General features: G+C 36.0%; 1 long non-coding RNA gene across 1 annotated transcript; it reads left to right on the forward strand.

The window, feature by feature from the left end:
* The first annotated feature begins 2,192 nt into the window (after positions 1–2,192).
* Positions 2,193–21,589, forward strand: LOC145269392 (uncharacterized). Its single transcript, XR_013865025.1, has 3 exons — positions 2,193–2,597; positions 3,267–3,306; positions 18,193–21,589. It is a non-coding gene; the product is annotated as an uncharacterized LOC145269392 (long non-coding RNA).
* The last annotated feature ends 1,063 nt before the right edge of the window (positions 21,590–22,652 follow it).

Here is a 22,652-nt window from a genome sequence, read left to right on the forward strand (position 1 = left end):
TTTATCAAAATCCATTATTTCTGAGTAACTTTTATTTTCCCGAAAGATAAAACCCTGAATTTTATCATATAGAAAGCAGAATAATGTAAAACGTTTTCTACTATTTTTAATTAAATTTGAAATGTTAAATTTTCCCCAAAAGTTAACAATTGGCGTTTTTTGTTTTGCACAAAAAACGTATATAAATAGTTAAAAAAAAAAAAAAAGAAGGTTTTGGAAAGAATTAATTTGTTTATTTCTTGTCTAACTAGGATTTAGGGTGATTTTCTTTGAGAATATGCAAAATTATTATAATATAAGTACCTGGATTTCAAATAATTCCACTTATTCATATAGGCAACCAGTTACTTCGAGTCGATTTGATTACTCTCTTTACATTTGTACTTGATAAAAAGCAAACTACGGAAGACCAAAAAGCAAAAAAAAAACCCCCTTATTTTTCAGTGACAAAAATTTCAATGTATTATTAACGCTGAGGCTGGCCAGTACCAGATGGGTGACCATTTGTATGAGTTTGGTTTTTAATGTGTATGCGACTGGGGGTCAGGCTCTCTAAAATGGGGAGGGGGCAATTTAAAGCAGAATAAAAAAAAATTATTTCAGCGCATTTGGTCCACCGTAGTCGAAAAGCGGCAAACGTTTCCAAACTGAATCTAAAAAAAATGATGATATTTTTAATACAAAGGGCACAATATTTATCGAATTTTTTTTTTGTATCGATTCTTCAAAGCATCGTTTAATAATGGTCATGCATTATTCGGCTCGCTAAAAAGAAATTGTTAATTTATTTATCAAAGATTTTAAAATGGCTTTTTTCGTATAAATATTTAAAAAAAAATTTTGTTTTGTTTTGCTTAACTTAAATTGATTAGTTTACCTAACATATTCACCGAATTTCACACTTCAAAACTCAAAAGCGGGATAATTAAACACAATCGAAGTTCTGATATTCAGACATCAAAATAAGGTATGCAAACAAGTTTTTTTTTAATCTATAATCCCGTCCCTTACAACAACATAATATGTTTTGTTGAGTTTCAGATGATTAGCATATTTGGAACCCCCTCAAAACAAGGGGGGGGGTAAGCAAAAAAAAAAATATCGTTTATGAAAAATAAGTACACTGTTATAAAGTTCATTCTTCTCTTAATAATTGCTGAAAATTTCGTATTGATCGGATAATTACCTGATTTTTGGTAGATTTAAAAAAAAACGGTCCGTCAAAAAGTACTGACCTATTGATTCTATTTTTACGATATTTTCAGGGTCAATCTGAAATTCTATGCTCTTTCCAATAAACCGAATATAATATTTTAGACAAACATTTTTTTTTTTAAATTCACGCCCCCCCCATTTTCAAACGTCTATTAAAAAGTAAATAATTAATTTATGTACCAAAGTTTTATATATCACAAATTGAAGATAAAAGATCAATAAATAATATATTCAAATTTACAACAAAAAAAGTAGTGTTTTTTAGAAATTTACCTGTAAAGTCCGAAGTTTAAAACCTTTAAAAAAAACAAAAAAAAAAAAACACGTTGTTTGTTTTTTTTGTTTTTTTTATGAAACCTTGCTCCTTGCTCCTTTAATTGAAAAAAAAACAAACAAAATAGGGCTTGAATTACATTCGTAAAAATGTATCAATATATAATTGTAAAAACATTATTTAAAAATATGCATGAGAAAATATAATTTAAATAAAACAATTTTGTAATGAAAACAGCATTGAATTTTTAGTAATTTTTTTTTCTCGAACAAATAAATAATTTAAATTAAACATTCTTCGAATTAAAGGAACTTCGAAGGGCCAACAACAAATTAATAATTTTAATGAAACATAAAGTTTGTTTCATTTAATTTTCTAGTTTCTGATTCGATTTTTAAAAGTTTTTTAGCGGTGGTGGGCCACTGGGCCAGGGTATTTCGACATCTACTTTTGCCAAATAATAAAATTAATTATACATTCATTTTAAAATGGATTAAAAAATATTTATACTTATAAAATATAAATGTACGTATCAGCTGTGATCCGATTCGGGAATCAGTTTACTTTCTTTCTATCTATCTATCTATCTATCTACGTCGTTTGTTGTTAACAACAATAGCAACAACAATAAGAAAAACTTATAAATGAGGGAAGGAAAGAATGAGGAGAGACGAAGAGAGAAAAAGAGAGAGACAGAGGGGGGGCACAGTAAAGTTGACGACATGCTCGTTTGGGTTGATGACGCATGCGCCGACTTCAATCTGACAAGCCCTTTGTCCTACTCAGCATCTAAACTCATGAGGTAACAAGGCTAGACTTATAGATTTAAATTTAACAACAATAACAATATCAATAATAATCAACAGAATAAATAAAAATAAAATGTAACAATTGTGTTTAATAACAAACTTGTTAGGGAGAGGAGAAGAGAACCCCAGTAGAAAACCTCAGTTTTGACATGAAGTAATGCGTTATTCGACCTTGACGAGATTCAATTTACTTGATATTGCCCTTTAAAATAAGAAAGAAAAAAAAAACATACGCAACCCTTAAAACATCAACGAATGTTTTCCATGAAACAAGTCAAGCGAAAGAACATTTGATAAATGTAAGTAAAATATTACGTGAATTGTTTCAACTTTTTGTAAATATGTTTTTATTAATTTTCAAAAAATATCACATTGAAATGGAAAGCAACTTTTGGAAGGGAAATGTCGGTAATTGGGATTAAATAACGTTAATCTTTAAAAATATTATTAAAAATGAATTTAATCTTTGCGAAAATTTTAGGCGAATTCGGTAAATTATAGCGACACTTTTTCCCCTGTATGGAAATTTTATTTATTTTTAAATAAGTGAATATCAGATCCAATTAATCATCGATTTCTTTCATATTCTTTCAAGTAAATGTTTGAAGCCCTTTCTTTCTTTTTTTTTTTATGAAAAAAGACCAAATCTTAGGAAAAATGCCAAAAGAAAAGGCCAAAGGAAGGTTAAAATTTTATTTTAAGGCCCGTTTCACGTTTGTATCGAAAAATATATTTTTTTGTAGATTTCGGCATGCTAAAAACAAATTTGCTAACTGTTTAGTCGCAGAGAAATGGTTTTCATGATATGAAGAAATTACTTTTTCAAAAAGTGGGTGATCACTTTTCCATGTAAATTTAACTTAAAATGAGCACCCACTTTCTGGCCACCTAGTGAGGGGGGAATTTGTTTGTTTATTGATTAAAAGATTTTTTGTTTGTTTTTTTTTTGCTTTCATCTTCCAATAAAGACACAAGGAAATTGAAAAATAAAGAAAAATCTGTATACAGGTACGTGTAATTCCTCATGTTATCAGTGGTGACTATTTCTGTACGCATAAGCGCGCATATTTTTGCTAAAAAAATGTAGTTTTCTGGATATAAAGCAATATAATTCCTTGTTATCAGTGGCACCATTTCTATATATGTATGACGTTTTCACCGCAGCGTCTATCTTAGGTCACGGGCCTCAGGTATTACGTCACAGGACGAGGGAGAGGGAACAAAGGAAAAAAAAAAACAGACGACTTGGTATTACAAAAAAAGATACAATAAAACACTAATTCCTTGTTACATCAAAGTCGTTTGAGTGCGAACACTGTAAAGGTCTGTGTTTGTGATTGTGGTGGTGGTCGTGGTAGATGCGGGGGGTAGATGCGTCGCGGCAGCTGTGGAGTGCCCTACTCGATTGGCGCATCTATCTCTCTCTCTCTGGCTGACTCTCTCTTGATTTCCTTCCTCGCAAAACCCTGTTTTATATATCATTGGCCAGCCCATCGCAACAAAACCTTTGACCTGAGGTGGCTGATATGCATTGAGTTAGATATTAATCTGCCATTCATACGTATCAAGTGTTTCAATCAGTCAAATATCCGGTCGCTCGCCTGACATTCAATATCATATTCATACCTATCAAATGTCGATCCATTCAACTTTTCTATTGTTTTTTCCAAATTATTTTTAGCGATGATTTTGTGTTTACAAAACTTTGACTTTTTCTCTTTTTTTCTGTTTAACTCTCTTATTTATTTTACCAATTAGTATCAGTAATTCTAAAACCCACGAGCCAGGTTCGATTTCTCGTTCCACACTTTCCAATCATTTACCTCAGATGCTTTACAGTGTTACATCACCCCCCCCCCAATTTTGTCCTTTACTTGTAAATGACACCGCTCCTGCCCTTGTCCTTGAGATGGAGAGGGTAAAACTGAAATGAACAGTCCTGTCCGAGTCAATTCATGCAAAAAGTTCAATTTCTTCATGGTCAAAAACAAAAAGCATAATAAAAAAAATTAATAAATGTTTTTTTCTTCAATTCCTTTCATAATGTTGGAGCTCTAATCACTCCTTACTTAATAGAACTCTCAAAAATAAAGTCTCTTTTTCCTTTTTTCCATTTTTTTTTTCTTTTTGGAGTCCTAATCATTCCTTCCATTCCTGTCTTTACTTAACACTTTTCCTTTCGGGATTGTGTTTGGTTTCTCCTTACTAATACTTATTTCCACCTCTGGGAACGCCTCCTCTTCCAGAGGTACAGTGGCCTGCTCAGTGACAGTCTTGTCGGACCTATCGGGAAAGAGAACATCCCTTGGCCTCCTTGTCTCACTCTCGACCCTTGCTACCAGTTTCCCCTTCCTAGCTGGTAATTTCCCATACTTCTTCAGCACACATCCTACCGAGATAATCAATAATATGAGGGCGAGAATGCCAAGCGTTGCCGACCAAGTGACAACATGTCTCATGGTACCATTTCCTGGTTACACAACCTCCATTGCATCTAGCCTATCCCTTAATCGATCTATGTTGATCATCTCAACAACTCTGGTATTTTCTCTAGTTTCCTTTCTGGAAATCTTTTAACTATGGGTTCCCATAACTTTGTCCAAACACTCCCATTCTTCTGTATCAGCCTCTTAAACGTCCCTCTTTCCTCAAATTTTTCTTCCATCTGATAATATGGGGGGAGGGAGGTAGATACCCCAAACGCCGAATAACACATGGGTAACTCTATAGTCGTTAAGGGGGGTGCTATTCTTATAGTTTTGGAAGGCTGTCCTCCACATACATGTGTTAACCCAGCTCCTTCCTTGTGGCTAACACCCAGACTCCATCGGCTATACTGATTGCTTGAGGCAACACTACGCTTGTCAGTACCTCTACTTGGCAGTGCTTCCAAATGTTCTCATCTTCTCCCTTAAACAACATGAGGTCACACAAATCGTGATTTCCTTTTACATAAATCTTGTGGATGTACATGCCTCTAAGGCATGCCCTTACACTTTATGGCTTCCTCTCGTGTGAGAAGCATAAACTTTTTCTCACTAGGTTCAAGGCCAGATATTCAGTCTCAATTCTGTACTTAGCAACTGCCTCCATCCTCTCCTGTACTCGGAGGTAGGGTATAGGCAAATTCAACACCTGATAAATTTCAAATACTCCATTCCAATCTAACAACGGTAAGGATGTAACTACCAGTAATTTGCTACCTTCCAGCAACGTGACAGACCCCAATGAGCTGTAATACTTTCACAGCTCCTCAGAGGGATCAACCGGCAGCCTCAGATGATGGGGTAACTTTGTATTCTTAGTAATACTTCCCTGAGATGATTCAGGGCCAAAATACTAGGGGACAAATGTATGTCCAACTGAGTGCTTATGTGCTCTAACAATGTTAGCAAGGTTTGCCCCGTTTGGTGCACCTTGTTTGTACAAAACCCCCCAGCACTTGCAAGTCATTTGCTAGCTCCATTGTCACATTCTTCACCTCTTCCCACAGCGAGTTCATATTACGTATCAACCCATTTATGCTGGCCCAGTTTTTGGCCAATTCCAACCGGGTTACATTTCGTATGGAGACGCTTTCCCTACCTAGACTAAGTCTTTGTCCCGTTTCGACCTCTGTAAGTTTCCGTTTGATTAACTTCATGTCCTCCATAGTCACAGTCCTGAATAGTACATTAGTGCCTTGCCAACGATGCGAATCACCATCGTCTTTCCCCAGGCTTTTAATAGGTTGATTCTTCCTAGATATCGACTCATTTCCCTTGATTGGGAACCTATCATCGAAATTTCTTGATCGAATGAATCCAACAACTTCTGGTATTTTCCATTGGTCTCATGTTGTCTAGATAACTGCCCTTTAATGTTGCGCAATTCCAGTACTCCATTCTTAAAATCATCCAGTAACAATCCATACCATTTTAAATCAATCACCAACGTAATCCTCCATCTTGATCGGGTTATGGTCACTTTGCTGGTCTTCTTGAATATAGTATTCTGGCTGTGTTTCCATGCATCTGCTTCCATCAGTAGTACGACAATCATCTCTAAAGATTTCCGATCCATCCCTGTAAGAGATGCAGACAAAGATTGTTTTACCTCGGGTTTTATTTCTAAGTCTCAATCTCCCTCACTACTTCCTAGGTCCGAGAGATGATGCCGAAGGCAGTTCCTACCACAGGTGTCAGCCCGAAAAAACCCTCCTCCCTTCTATGCTTATCAGGATAACCTATGGTTGCTTGGGCTCCTTTCACATCGGGGTAATCCCGCTCCAGCCAGTCACACTTGTGCGACTGAGGGCATTCCCTCTATTGCGTGATGGCATAATCATCCAGAGCCAAGCATTTATCCTCGATGCTACACCCCCCCACCAACCAGTTACCCCCTTTTTCTTTACTAACTCTTTATTCCCTCGATTCTTCCTCTGCCCTCCATTTCCCATTCAGCCTGGAGATCCGCTAGAGGTAATTCATCTTCCTCATCCCATTTAGCCCAGTGATCCGCTAGAGGTAATTCATCTTCCTCATCCCATTTAGCCCAGTGATCCACTAGAGGTAATTCATCTTCCTCATCCCATTTAGCCCGGTGATCCGCTAGAGGTAATTTGTCTTCCTCATCATCTTCACCAATTTCGCCCTCTTTTCGCATGTCTGGTTTGAGACCCAATTTTTTCTTAGCTGAGGATCCTGTCCTCTCTGAAGACTCTCAAGCTCGGCCAGGTAACTTTGCGTAACTCCATACCCCACCTTCGTCATCCTCAGTCTCACTACTCGTTCCCAGGTCCTCTGATTCCACAAGAGTCACTTTTTGCATTCTCCTTCTTGGAGGGTCTGGTTTTGTTGGCTCCCAGTCATCTACCTCTGCCAATTTGAGGTCGTTTGCATGTGCTATTTTAGCCCTCCCGGACACCTGGTCCCAGATTACAAATGATACTGGTCCTGTCTGTTCTACTATTCAGAAGTATGGCTCTCACTATGGGTCCAACTTCCCTTCTTGCAAGTGCATCTTATAAAAGACCGGGTCTCCCACACACAACTTTACCTCCTTCTGTCCTCTATTGGTTCACTCGTTCCTTCGTTTTTGGGCCTCCCAGCCCTCCCCCTAGCCTGTACAAATACTTGATGTTGTTTTTGAAGAATTATTTTATGATGGTCTTCTCCCATATATTTCCCCCTAGGCTTTAGCAAATTGTTTATTGGCAGTACTATGTCCTGCCCGTATAACATGTAATAGGGGGGGAAATTTCGAGGTCTTATTTTCCGAAAATCTCACTGCCGCCAAGGTCTGGTTCAGATTGAGGTCCCAGTTTTCCTTGTCTCCACTGGGTAACTTACCCAGCACATCGGCTAATGAAATCTTTCCACCTTGGTGTTGCTCTGAGGATAGTAGGGAGAGGTTGTTACATGTTTTATGTGTATTCCGTCTACCGTCTCCCTCATCACTCTATGTTTTCAGGCCCATTGTGACCAATTGTACTGGGGCCCCAAATCGAGGGAACACCTCAGTGAGCAACAAATTTGACACTGTTTGCGCTTTTTTTGTCCAGGACTGCGAATTATTCTGGCCAGTTCGTCAACCAATCTACAAAATTACTTATTTCCCTGTGGGGTCTCTCCATACAGTCCCAACACATCCAGGCTTATTTTTTCAAAAGGGTAGTTGGGGATATTTGTCTGCACCAGCAATGTAGCCTTCTGTCTTCTATTCTACGCCTGGCAAATCACACAAATTACATAGCTTATAATCTCACAGTACAACCCGGGCCAGGAATAATTATGCCCCACCAGCTCATAGGTTTTGTCTATCCCCATGTGGCGCAATTGTTCGTGCCGCAATTGTTCGTGCCGCAATTGTTCGTGGTGTCAGTATTTCCTTTCTTAAGTCCTTGGAGACCACTAACCGCATTCGTAGTTCCTCGTCCCTTCCTGATAAATAGTACAGGATGCCTTCCTGTATTAGATACTTGGAGGTGGTTCCCGACCCCACCCTCACTCTAATGGCAGCAATTGTTTCATCTCCCTGGCCTTCTTTAATAATATCTACCAATGGGGGTCCCTCATGGCCCCTGGGTCTGGTTGAGACATCCTCTCTAATTGGGTACTTAACTACCCTCTGGGAATTAATCATCCACTCCTGGCTCCAATTTAATTGATTGAGCCTTCAATCGTTTGGGGATGTGGGACAACAAATCTGCACAAGTGTTGTCTCTGCCAAATATTCTACCTTACAGTGGTAGCCGCTCAAATTCAACGCCCACTGTTGTATCTTCTTGTAAATACTGGGGCGGCCTATGATCTGTCTTAATGGTGAATACCACCCAATGCAGTTAATAATCCAACTTTTGAACTGCATACATAATGGCATAAGAAAAATAGAAAAACTGAATGAAATTATTAAAATAATCAACGTTTCGTCCTTATTTCAGAGGACATCTTCAGGATAATTGAAGTAAAAATGCAAGAAAAGAAAAAGTCATAGATCGTACGAAAAATCGACATATTTATTTTAACGCATTTTTAAAAGTGTATATATAGACATCAAACAACCCAACCTTCCCATACGCACACATATGTTTGTCCTTCCCGACATGGGTAGGATTCAAAAACTGTCCTCTTTTTCGTACGATCTATGACTTTTTCTTTCGGTTTCATTTCTATTTTTCTCAAAACATAACGTCAACCACCGCTGGTATTTTTACATTCCTTATACATAATGGCATAAGCCTCCTTTTCGATTGTAGGCCATCTTTGCTGGGTCCCCGAGAATCTGTGGGACAAGAAATACAGTGGTACTTCTTTGGGTATTCCTGGGACTGGCCCCTCACTTTTAGGACATGGCTGGGTCAAAACTGCTCGTATGCACGTCTCGCTGGCATCCGTGTAAAGGATCATGGGCTTGCTCAGATCAGGGTAGGACAGAAGGGTACAGCCGTCAACTGCTCCTTCATCGCATCAAAGGCCCTCTGACATTCATCTGTCCATTTAAAAGGAGCATACTTTTTTGTGAGCGCTATCAAAGGACTGGCCAGCCTAGAAAAAGCAGGGACGAACCGTCTGTAATATCTGATTGCCCCTATAAAACCCTTCACCTGTCTTATGGTGGTAGGTTCCGGCATAACCCTTATGACCTCCACCTTGTCCATATCCGGCTAAATCCCAGTTTTGTTTATGACAGAACCCAGATACTTAGTTTTGTCCCTCAGGAATTGACATTTGGATAGCTTGAGTTTCAATTTATGCTCATGCAGACGATTAAACACTGTCTGCAGGTGTACAATGTGCTCATCCACAGTTCTCGAGAACACCATTATGTCATCCAGATAAGCTATGGCCAAACCCTCCAGGCCACCCAGTACTATGGCCATCAACTGTGTAAAAATACTCGGCACGTTCGCTAACCCAAAAGGCATCACCCTAAAATTGAACAAGCCTAAGTGACAGGCAAGAGTCGTCTTCTCTTGGTCTTCCTTATGCAGGGCGACCTGCCAATACCCAGACCTTAAATCCAAGGTCGAAAAGCAAGTCACCTTTCCAAGAAGGGGCAAAATGTCATCAATCAGAGGCAGGGTTTTGTGATGGCATTCAATTTGTGGAAATCCACGCACAATCGATGTCCGCCATCTTTTTTCTCGACCACTACAATGGGAAAACTCCATAGGGAACAAGACCGCTCAATTATCCCCCCTTTCATCATGTCTCCGACGGCTTCTTTCGCTAGACATCTCTTGTGAATGGGTGTTCAGTAGGGTCTCAATTTAATCGGAGAATGATCTCCCATGTCAGTTATCATCTCAACCATCTGGGTTCGTCCCAACTTGTTATCGCTGTTAGCAATAATCTCTTGATTAGTCTTCAATAGTTGTGTGATCCTAACCTCATGTTCTGTAGGGACTATGATGTCCTCATCCTTCATCCAACTTAATCTTTTGGACTTGTCTAATGCGCTGGACTCATCTAGTGCAGTTCCCTTTGGTATGCTTACTGTTTTAGCCGAGCTGTTCGCTATAAGCAGGGGTACTGTTCGTGCTCCCTTTACTACTGCCTCGCATAGGGCTATTCCATCTTCACTGCCGTCAGACCTGTCCACTGGAGCTATTTCATATATTTCCGCCTGAGTCGTGAGACCTGCACCTACCGCTCCCTCCATTGAAACTACCACCCCTGGTGGTATTTTAATGTGCTCCTGGCTCACTACTGCCAATGTCTAATTTCTTCCCTCACCCAAGGGTACCTCGACGTTGCCAACAATCAGTGTTGCAAGGTCAACCAATCTTCTCTGAGTATCAGACCACAAATGAGCCTCAGTGTGACATACAAGCGGTGCTTGCTCGTCAAGTCCCCAATCTGTATTGATAGATCGATCATCCCTGTCAATCTCATCCTGGTTCCGTCCACCATGTATATTCCCAGGTCTGGCATTCTCATCCAAGTCTTACCCCTCAGACCTTGGACCAAATCGGATCTGATCAACGAGACTAATGCTCCTGTGTTCAACAGGGCCCTCATTGGTCTTCCGTTCACTTCGACTTCGCAGGTCAAGTCGGCTTCTGATAGCACCGTACAAACATGGGCTATTCTATCGGTTATAAATGCCGGCAAGAGTAGCTCCTCATAAGCCTCCTCATGTCCATCCTGTTTGTACCAAGCTGGGAGTTGCTGCCTACTAAGGGAATAACCACCATCATTCCCCTTATTCCAACCTCTCTCCATGCGGGTTGCATTGTACATGGCCCTTCTGATTCGAGGCACACCTCGCCTCTTGACGATGCAATCCCTCTTTGGGTGCTCTATCTGTTGACAGTGCCAACACCTGTTATTTTGCAAGGGTGGTCCGGTAGCATTTCCCAACGGCTTTTGGGCAGGCTGTATCTGGGATACTTTAGTGATCTTCCATTTATCCAGACACCATCGAGGACCATGGTCCCATTCACCAAACTTTGTACAGGGCGGTTCCCTGCGATCATCACCCCATTTAGTGGGACACTCCACTGCTCTGAGGCCTTCATGTCCAGCATACCAGCCCGCGTCTACCATTGGTTGGCTTGGACCACCCCTTTCTAACCCTCCATTCCTTCCGGCTGGGGTCTGCCTCTTCTTCTGTTTTCAGGAGCGTCTGTAATAGTGTCTTGGTGCTTTCCATGGCTTTTTCCTCCCTTCTGATAGTCTATTCTTGGACCTAGCCTGATCTTGGGGGTCCTTCGCTCTTCCCCTCTCCCAATACCTAACTGCTCCTACTGCCATCCCTACCACATGAGTAGGATTATCTGGGGAACCCCGAAGTACATCCCTTCTGACGTCCCCATCCCCAAGGGCATCGATGAACAGGTCTACTAATTGCGTCTGAATCATCGCCCCCTGTCTAATTATCTCGTCAGGATAAGCGATCATGGTTAATTTCATCAAATGGTCACCCAACTCTGGTGTCGATTCCCCCTCCTTCTGTTTGATCTTTTCTTTATGAGGCTTCTCATCGCCTCTATGGCAGCACGCTCCATAGCATATTGCCTTTTTAATGCCAATTTCAGCCATGTCCAACTTATCCCCGGGTCCCCCTCGTATATTTTCCCGATGAATTTTGACACAGTCCCCATTGCTCCATCATATGCTAAGAGTACCGTTTCTGTATCTCTCAGCCCATAAATGATCCTTTTCTTATCAATGGCTCCAAGCCATTCCTGCAATTCCAAGGTGTTACTCCCATAACTAAGGATCCTCACTGTCCCTAATACTTCCCGTTGTTGAGTGCTCGGTGAGTACTTCTCACCTAATTCTTCCACCTCAGTAGTCATCGATTCCTCACTTCTTTGGGACATAATTTCTTTTTTTTTATATATAAATCATCCATGTTAGACACACATTAAAAAAACAAAAAAAAAAGGGACTCGTAGTTTCTCGACATAAACGGGAATAAAACGAGCAAACACGAGTGAGAATTCAAACAATGTAAGGAAGCCAATAAAATGGGGGGGGGGTGCTCTTACCTTCCGGTCCTCTTGTTACAACTGGTGCAATGTCCTTGGTGATTCCTTGAATGTTGGGCCAGGAACCGTTATATCAAAACTAAAGTCCATGGTTACCTTGCCACAACAACACAGAAGTAATTATCAAAGTTTTGTTGTTTGTTTCCTGGAGACCGGGATTTTTTTGGTAATCACCGCAAGAGTCTACCCCGGTAACATTTAGGTTTTTTTTTCTTGGAACGTTAAAGTAATTTGTTCTTTGAGTTGAACGTGATTATTATTTTTTCTGCCTGAGATGTATATTTAGGCTAGAACAGTTCATTCACTCTTTAAAACCGTGGACCTTAATTTTTGATCTGTTTTGGAATTTTTTTCTTTGATGGATTTTTTGGTTGTGTCCATGGATTTTTTTCCCACAAGGTCGATCCTGGTCATGACACCAGTTATGACGTTTTCACCACAGAGTCTATCTTAGGTCACGGGCCTCAGGTATGACGTCACAGAATGAGGGAGAGGAAACAACGTAAAAAAAACAAAACAGACGACTTGTTATAAATAATAACTCTAAGTGTATTACAAAAAAGATACAATAAAACACTAATTCCTTGTTATATCAAAGTCATTCGAGTGCGAACACTGTAAAGGTCCGTGTTTGTGATTGTAGTGGTGGTGGTGGTGGTAGATGCCGGGGGGGAGTGGGTAGATGCGGCATGGCAGCTGTGGGGTTGCCTACTTTATTGGCATGTCTATCTCTCTCTCTCTGGCTGACTCTCCCTTGACTTCCTTGCTCGCAAAACCTGTTTTTTATATATCTTTGGTCAGCCCGCCATAACATAACCTTTGACCTGAGGCGGCTGAGATACATTGATTTAGATATTAATCTTCCATTCCTATGTATTAAGTGTTTCAACCGGTCAATTATCGGGTCGCTCGCCCAACATTCAATATCATATTCATACCTATCAAATGTCGACCCGTTCAACTTTTCTATTGTTTTCTCCGATCTATTTCTAGTGATGATTTTCTGTTTACAAAACTTTGACTTTTTCTCTTTTTATCTGTTTAACTCTCTTATTTATTTTACCAATTAGTATCAGTAATTCTAAAACCCACAAGACAGGTTTGATTTTTCGTTCTACACTTTCCAATCATTTACCTCAGATGTTTTACAGTGTTACACATGCAACCGCATTTTTTGCTGAAAAAATGTAGGTTTCCATGTAATTCTATATGTTATCATAGATGACCATTTCTGTACACGTAAGCATGCACATATAGAAATGGTCACATATGATAACATATAGAATTATATGACTAAATATCTGGAAAACTATTTTCTTTTAATATAATTTTAAATTGTTCACCAAAGATTACTACGCTATGTGAGAGCACATTTCACGGCCTTTGCTTGCGCATAGCGTAAATGAAATGCTGTGAAATGGCAGAAAATAGTCCTAGCGTTCAGGGGTTAATACCATGCAAACGGAAAATATGTGACGGAAACGGTTATCATATTCTTTTAAAACCAAAATCCACAAAAATAAAAAAAATATTTTTCTATATGAATGTAAGACGAGCCTTAAAGTAAAATAATACCAAAGGATTCTTAAAGTAAAAATGACTATATTGAAAATGTTAAATCTCTGCTATATTGAATATGTTGACTCCCAAATAGTTTAGATGAATAATCATGTTCTAATGAACACTAATAATACATTCTACAGTTTATATATTATTTTTAAAGCATACCAGAAGACTTTAAAGCATATGTGAAAATGTTATATTTAAATAATTGTTGATAAATTTGTGGGTGATCACATTCAGCTAAATCCTGCTTAGACAAAAGAGTTTATTTTTTATTTCGGTGTTTACGTGTTTGAATAGAAAAATATTATTTCAGAATTTTCAGTGGGGAATTAGTTTTGCGTATGACATTAGTATAAACTTACCAGCTATTTCAAGCCAATAATTTATCTGAATAAAGTTTTAAGAGTATATAGCCATTTTTTTTGTTAAGAGAAGTAAATTATGATTTTTGGAAGAAGGTGTTTGAAGATTCAATTAACCCTACCTGGAACCCTAAATCCAAGTGGCAACATTCCCTACAAATTGCTTTTCTTAATCCTCCTATTAAGCTTTAATTCATGTGCCCCCCTATCTAAATAAAGACACCTACATTTTTAGTTAGAATGATTAGATCTCATTCAAACACTATATGACCCGGAAATGAGTGATCATTTTACATTAAACTTATATGCGAAACTGATTCCTCAACCTAAATTCTATAATAATTGTTATTTACATTATGACCTAAAAAAGCATCATTTTAGGATAGTTTCAACAATAATAACAAAGAGTTAATAATCTGGAAATTTGGACTTGCATTAATTTTATATTTTGATGTTTCTGAATTTTTAAGATGAGGATTGGATTCATGAGACTACTGTTCTACTCTTGAGTGTTATTTTCACAAGATTTCGGTTGATGTAACCTCCAACCTTCTTCAGGTGTATCTTGTCGAACTCGGGAATTTGGATGAATTTCGAACGAAACCCTTTATTTACTTTACTGGAGTAGCGCGCTCTTGTTCCATCAACCATGACTGGATAGAGGTCCTAAGTAATTCACAAATGTATTTTTTGTCATCTGTTGAAATTAAGATTAGAAGAACATCGAAAAGCAGTAGTATGCAGAGAGACTGAATAGCTGACCATATCTTGAAAGAAAAAGGAAACCATCCACCATTATGGGGCGAAGTAAAAATTATAGTCAAAGAGAAACAGTGGAGAGTAAGATGACTGAAAGAAGCAGCACATATGCTGGGGAATAACCAACTACTAAGTTGACCTAGTATAGAATCAAATACGATATGGGAATCAGTAATAGATAATATATAAAAGTAATAAGTAAAAACATTAATATATAGAGAGATATACATTAATATATAATAATAATTAGTAATAAATCGTGATATTTACAACTAGAAATAAAAGTAGGTTTAAGGCTCCTAAAATTCATACTAGAATTGTCCACAAGGACCCATGGCGCAATGGTTAGAGTACTGGGAAAAATCAATTGTAAAAAGTGATGTTTTCATGAAGGTTGAAAGTTCAAGCCTCAGTGTGGGTGACCGAAAAATACAATTGCATTTACCTCGGACCTCTATCGAGTTATGGCTGATGGAACAAGAGCACGCTGCCCCCATGAAATAAATAAATGGTTTTGCTCAAAATTCCGTCCAAATTCCAGAGTTCAACAGAAACATTCCTGAGTTCGAATTGAAACACCGGAAGAAGGTCGGAGGTTACACTCAAGATGAGAACAGTAGTCCAATGAATGCAAATTTTATATTTCATTTGATTTTTGTGGAAAATAAGGTAAGCTAATCAATAAACCATAAAAAAACTAACCTAATTTTATTCCATACAATATTGAAAGAAAAATACAAAGCTAAACTAATTGTGTCCAATACTATATTGAAAGTAAAATCCAAAGCCAAACTAATTTTATCCAATACTGTATTGAAAATAAAATACTAAACTAACTTCAATCAATACTATATTGAAAATAAAATACAAAACTAAAGTAATTTAACACAATACTATATCGAAAGAAAAATATAAAACTAAACTAATTTTATCCGGTACTATATTGAAAATAAAATACGAAACTAAACTAATTTTATCCAATACTATATTGAAAATAAAATACAAACCTAATTTTATCCGGTACTATATTGAAAATAAAATACAAAACTAATTTTATCCAATACTATATTTAAAATAAAATACAAAACTAATTTTCTCCAATACTATATTAAAAATAAAATATAAAACTAATTTTCTCCAATATTATATTGAAAATAAAATACAAAACTAATTTTCTCCAATACTATATTTAAAATAAAATACAAAACTAATTTTATCCAATACTATATTAAAAATAAAATACAAAACTAAACTACTCCAGATGGACTGATTTAGTGCATCAGTAAGGAAATGATGCAACATTAAAATTTTAAGTGAAACAATGAGGTAATGCAGCATAATTTTGAATTCAAGATTTCATTTGTCATTTTGTAATAAAATCTCAATCAATGTTTTTTTTAATACACATTTTATTTGTCTGATTAAATTCAAATATTCGTTTGCATATTTCAAAATATTATTCATTTGCATATTTCCAAATTCTTGGGAATGTTGCAAGTATTAAGAACGATTTCATTCAGATTTGACAAGTACAATAGTATGGTGTTGACATATTCTGAGCTTGCCTTCTTGATTTCCTTATCTGGAGATGACATAATAGACATCATCTTTTGCACAAAAAATCACAGACTAAATGTAACCTAGATGCTAACTGTTGTAATAAGCAATATTCTGATTAATCCAAAGTGGCTCTTTTATCCAATTACTCAAAGACAGGCAAATCATAGATGTATCAGCACAGTTTTTGATCCTAATAATTTCTTTGCTCTTAGTTTTCTGATGCAAAAAACATTACCAACATTATGTGCATCAACATTTGGACAAGATCAAAGTGTAGTATCTGTTCTTCAGATGCTGCACTTCATTTTCTTGTTCTCTTTCGGTGGAGGAGAAATCCTTCACGACTGAGACAATTTTAATTTTTGTTCCTTTTCTCCACATTAAAAAACGACCCTGGTGTCTAACTCTGTCCCGTGGGGAGACATAGTAAATAGGAACATTATATGCATGTGTTGAGGTTCTAGTAATTGATAACAACACACTTTGATGATATGTATGTATTATATGCATAAATAGTAATCGATAACACAACACACTTTAATTATATGTATGTATTATATGCATAAATAGTAATCGATAACACAACACACTTTGATTATATGTATGTATTATATGCAGTTCATATTAGTTTCATAGCATGAGTACAGATTGTTTTACATAGAAAGCAAATCAACAATTTTATGCTAATCCAACTGATCGCTTTATGCAAATGAGATGTTGCTGACATACAGCTGAGGAGGTTGAAAAAGTCCTGCAGGAAGAACCAGTGTGACGTTCGCACCGCAAACGATGATGTCTGACATGGATGGTGGAGTACGAGACTGATTATTGAAATTAAAGATTAATAGTAGGTGTAATTAAAAGGGATTAAGAAAAGTACCTGTTTCTTGTGTAGTCCCATGCAGACAAAAAGAAAGTAAAAAATGGCTGCCTTTCCAGTTTTATGCTAATTCAACTGATCGCTTTATGCAAATGAGATGCTGCTGATTATAATATAAAAGCTTGACTTTTATAGAGACTCATCGAGTTAGAGATTTGGTAACAAAAAGAGTGAGTTGTGTGAGCCGAGGGTTGTTTTTTTGCAGTTGGAAGAAATTAGACAGCAGAGTAATGGAAATGCTTTTGTTAGAATTTGTTTTAGACATTGAAGATGAATTCATGTTAACTGATATAGTTTGTAATATTTGTATAGAAACCTCTTTAACTGTGGTTATTTTACATCTTCTGATAATTGTAATTACAAAAGTTAAAGTTTTCCTTCAAATCTAATTAGTTTCCAGTCTTAATTCAATTGTAATTCCTTTAAAATGTTCATTGAATTGTCATTGCTTTTAAGTCTTCCTTCAACAGTAATTGTTTTTAAGTCTTCTTCAACAGTAATTGTTTTTAAGTCTTCCTTCAACAGTAATTGTTTTTAAGTCTTCCTCAACAGTAATTGCATATAAGTTTTCTTCCAATCGTAAATAAGGAAACAAGTATAATTAAATACAGAATTCATTTCTTATAAAATCTGGCAGTGCATTTAAAAATATTTTTGTCTTGATTCACAGAATATGTATAAATTAATATCTTTTCTATAATTTTATTTTTTAATTCTTTTCAATTTGGCAGAATATTTATAAAATTAATATCTTTGCTTAAGATTTATTTTAATTATTTTCTATTTTTCAGAATTTCATTTACTTAGAAAAACAAGTATCACTGGATTTGAAAGGATCTACATTGTTTAACTGACTTGAGATATGGAACTATCATACAAAACATATTTTAAAATATAACTTGAAATATTTTTCATTTTTATGTAAATTATATACATTTGTGAACAATTTTACTGTCTTTATTATCCTGAAATAGTATTTTATGGTATATTAGACAAAATATTTCCTTTGCCACTGTATTCGGTTACTCACATAAACTAAAGATAATCAAATTGTACTAAAAATGATATCGAATATTTGGTTTTAAAGAATGTACTAAAACAGAATCCATTTCCAAAAACAATCAGCAAAATTCATATGCGAACACACACAAGAGATGAAACATTCTTGCAAAATATGTGGCTCTTTATTTACAACTAAACAGCAGAAACTGTCTGCTATAACACATATGAGAACGCATGCATTTGCAAAACTGTTGCAAAACGTGTATAAACATACAGGAGAGAAACCATATTATTTAGCAGTATGTGGCTCTTCTTTTAAATAGATAAAAGTTTGTTGGGACATATACGAATACATACTGGGAAGAAACTATATTCTTGTGAAGTATGCAGCTTTACTTTTGCACAGAAACAACATATGTTGCAACATATGCAAACGCATACTGGAGAAAAACCATATTCTTGTGAAGTATGTGACTTTTCCTTTATACAGAAACAAAGTTATATGGAATAAGTTAGAGAGAGTTGCAACCTTGGTTGAAGTAAGTGTTCCTAATGGTGGAGTTCTTAACAGAGCTGAAAGAGAGAAACAGACCAAATATAAAGGTCTCATGTATGATATGGAAAGAAACTGGAATCTTAGATATCAATCATACCAGTTATTATAGGTGCCACATAGCTTATGAAGAAGTACCTGAAGTCCTACCTAACTAATATTCCTAGTAAACCAAATGCAAAAGAGATCAAGACAATTACATTTAAGGAAACTACGAGGATACTAAAAAGAGCTCTTGTCTTGTATAAATAAAAAGCATGTTGGTAGCTGGTTTGGCTGCCCCATACCCAGCATTACAATCTTCAAAGGAAGAAAAATAAAAAAAGAGAGAAACCATATTCTTGTGAAGTCTGTGACGCTTATTTTGCACAGAAACAACAAATGATGCAACACATGAGCAGACCTCCTGGAGATAAACCATATTCTTGTGAAGTATGTGGCTCTTCTTTTACACAGAAAAATAATTTGTTGACACACAGGAAAACACATACTGGAGAGAAACCATATTCTTGCGAAGTATGTAGCTCTTGTTTCACAAAGAAACATGATATGTTTAAACATATGCGAATACATACTGGAGAGAAACCATATTCTTGTGATATATGCGGCTCTTTATTCACACAAAAACAAAATATGTTGCAACATATGCGAACACATACTGGCGAGAAACCATATTCTTGCGAAGTATGTGGCTCTTCTTTTGCACAGAAAATACATATGAAGCAACATATGCGAACACATACTGGAGAAAAACCATATTCTTGTGAAGTATGTGGCTCTTCTTTTACAGAGAAAAAAAGTTTGCTGACACATGTAAGAACACATACTGGAGAGAAACCATATTCTTGTAAAGTATGCAGCGCTTCTTTCACACAGAAAAATAGTTTGCTGACACATATGTGGACACATACTGAAAAGAAACCATATTCTTGTGAAGTATGTGGCTCGTCTTATACACAAAAAAATAGTTTGTTGATACATGTGAGAAGACATACTGGAGAAAAACCATATTCTTGTGAAGTATGTGGCTCTTCTTTTATACGGAAAAACAACCTATTGCAACACATGCGTAGACATACTGAATGACTACTGCTGAAAACTTGAATGCCACTGCACACTATTTTCGAGTGTCTAAGGTCTCTTTGTACAGCAGTTTATCAGAATAACCTTACATGGGAATAGTTTTCCTGACTAAATATTTAAATCACATAGTACTTGTAGACTAAATAAGATCTCTTTTCTTTGGCTAGCCCACATTAGCTTCTATGAGAAATGGTGCACTTTCTCTGTGATGTTGCCTCACGTAATAGCACAAAGCATGATAGTCTGTCAGACATGATTAATTCTTATTCTGGAAACCATGTGACCAAAAAAGATATTCTACAACATATGAAAATGGTTAATTGGGGAGTGAAAAATTATGTTCTGAGTTACTTTACTAACTCAGTGTTTGAAAGATAAAGAGCATTTATGGAACATTCAAATATCTATGTATCTCCTATAGAGTTCAAATGTTAGCCCAAGGTAGTGGGCCTCTTGATTTCTGAGAACTTCCTCTGAAGGGAAATAAAACAAAAGACAAACTTTTGATGTATATGGCTCTTGCTTTACAGAGAAAAAAGCTAGTTGCAACATATGCAAATACATATTGAAGAGAAACCATAGTCTTGTAAAGTATCTTTTACACAGAAAAACAATATGTTTCAGCATTTACAAACTCATAATAGAAGGAAACAATATTCTTGTGAAGTATATGCTTCTTTACAAACAAGTAAAGCATGTTGCTACACATGCGAACACACTGGAGAGAAACCATATTATTTTACAAAAAAAAAACATATCTTGACAAACATGAGATTCCTCCTATAAAGGAAATATCACTGAGATCAATACTATGGAAGTGGACGATCTCTTGGTCCACGTCAGAGTTGTAGTCAAGAATGTCAAGGGTCCAATGTAGCTTTAGATTCAAAATTGTAGTCCCCCTTATCTAATTGGCATCAGTTCTTTTGTGTAGAATCAAAAAGAATAAAAATATTTTTTTAAATAATGAAAAATGTTAACATGCGAATACATATTGAAGAGAACCCATATTCTTGTGAAGTATCTTTAACACAGAAAAACATGTTGCAACATTTGCAAACTCATAATAGAAGGAAACAATATTCTTGTGAAGTATGTGCTTTTACAAACAAGCAAAGCATGTTGCAACACGTGCGAACACACTGGAGATAAATCATATTATTTCACAACAAAATAACATATCTTGACAAACATGAGATTCCTCCTTCGGAAGGAAATATCAAAAGCTATATATTAGCAATGTAGCTTTTGATCCAAAATTGTAGTCCCATTTATCCAATCGGCATCAGTTCTTTTGTGTGGGATCAAAAAGAATAAAAAATATTTAAAAAAAAAAATAATGAAAAATTTTAATTTATTAACCAATCACCAATCATCTGTTTAGTCATTAGCTAAATTTTACTTACAGGAATGTATTTAGTCTGGGATTGTTTTCAAATTTCTTTTGTCTCAAGAAAAACATTTTCTTCAATTAATCTAAAAGAATTATTAATTTCTCATATAAATGTAATAAAATGGAATAAAAATATTGGTTTTCCACCCAATTGTAATTTATTATTGGATTATCTTGTACTAATATTTAATATAACGCAAAAATATTTTACATTTTAGAAACAAATTCGCTAATACAGAAAGATATACTGCAGATTTCTTTCCGTTTTGTTAAGAAAAAATATTACAGTAATATTAAGTTGTGTAATTCATTTCGACTTTTACATAAAAACCACTTTTTCTCATAATTGAACGTGCTTGATAAGAATATGGTTTCTCTTTTTGTTAAATTTTCTAATAATTTTGTTCTGAGTATGTAGCTTCCTATTGGATGTCAGACATTCACAGATTATCTTATACTTTCCACCAAGAGACCTTTGTAAGATTCTAACTTTATATTAAAGTAAATTTTTTTAAATCTCTATTGCACTTACTTCATCGGATATATTTGCTAGGTAGTTTCTCGTTGACATACAATTACAACATGCTTCCTTGTAAAAAGAACAATATTCTTCAGACTATGATTTTTTTTCAGTATGCATTAAAGTAAAATTTAATAAATTTGTTTTTCTGTAAAAAAATAATATACTTAGGAATATGATTTATGAACATAGTTCACAAAATGTTACTTTTAAAAATGTTGGATCATTTTGTTATATCTTTAATTGTTCTCTTCTATAATAACATTTTTGTATTGTTTCTGCTTTTTTTAATTTTTGATATCAGTATTTCTGTTGTGTTATTCTTAAGACTGGCTGGATCACTAGTGGTGGTTTGTTTGAATCCATACAATTATTCGTGTCTCCATAATCAGATGTAAACAAAAAGGTTTCTTTTACTTTTAATAAAAAAGAACAGGAAAAATTAGAAAAATTGTTTATTCTTCAGTGATAATACTGACAGCAAAGAGAAGTCCAAGGGTGGCGGTTGTGTGTGTACAGAATGGCTGCTTCTTCTCTCCAGCTGTCTGGTTGTCATTCTTTTAATTATTGTGAATAGTCGGATAGGATTATGTGAGCCCATAATGAAAGAAATACCCAGTGTTAGACATAAGAAATGAAATAACCATAAATCACTGACATTAGGATGGCTACACATGGCGTTTCGACGAGATTGTTGCTA

The sequence above is a fragment of the Euprymna scolopes genome, chromosome 45 (assembly GCF_053919585.1).
Source record: "Euprymna scolopes isolate OS-2025 chromosome 45, ASM5391958v1, whole genome shotgun sequence".
Lineage (NCBI taxonomy): Eukaryota > Metazoa > Mollusca > Cephalopoda > Sepiida > Sepiolidae > Euprymna > Euprymna scolopes.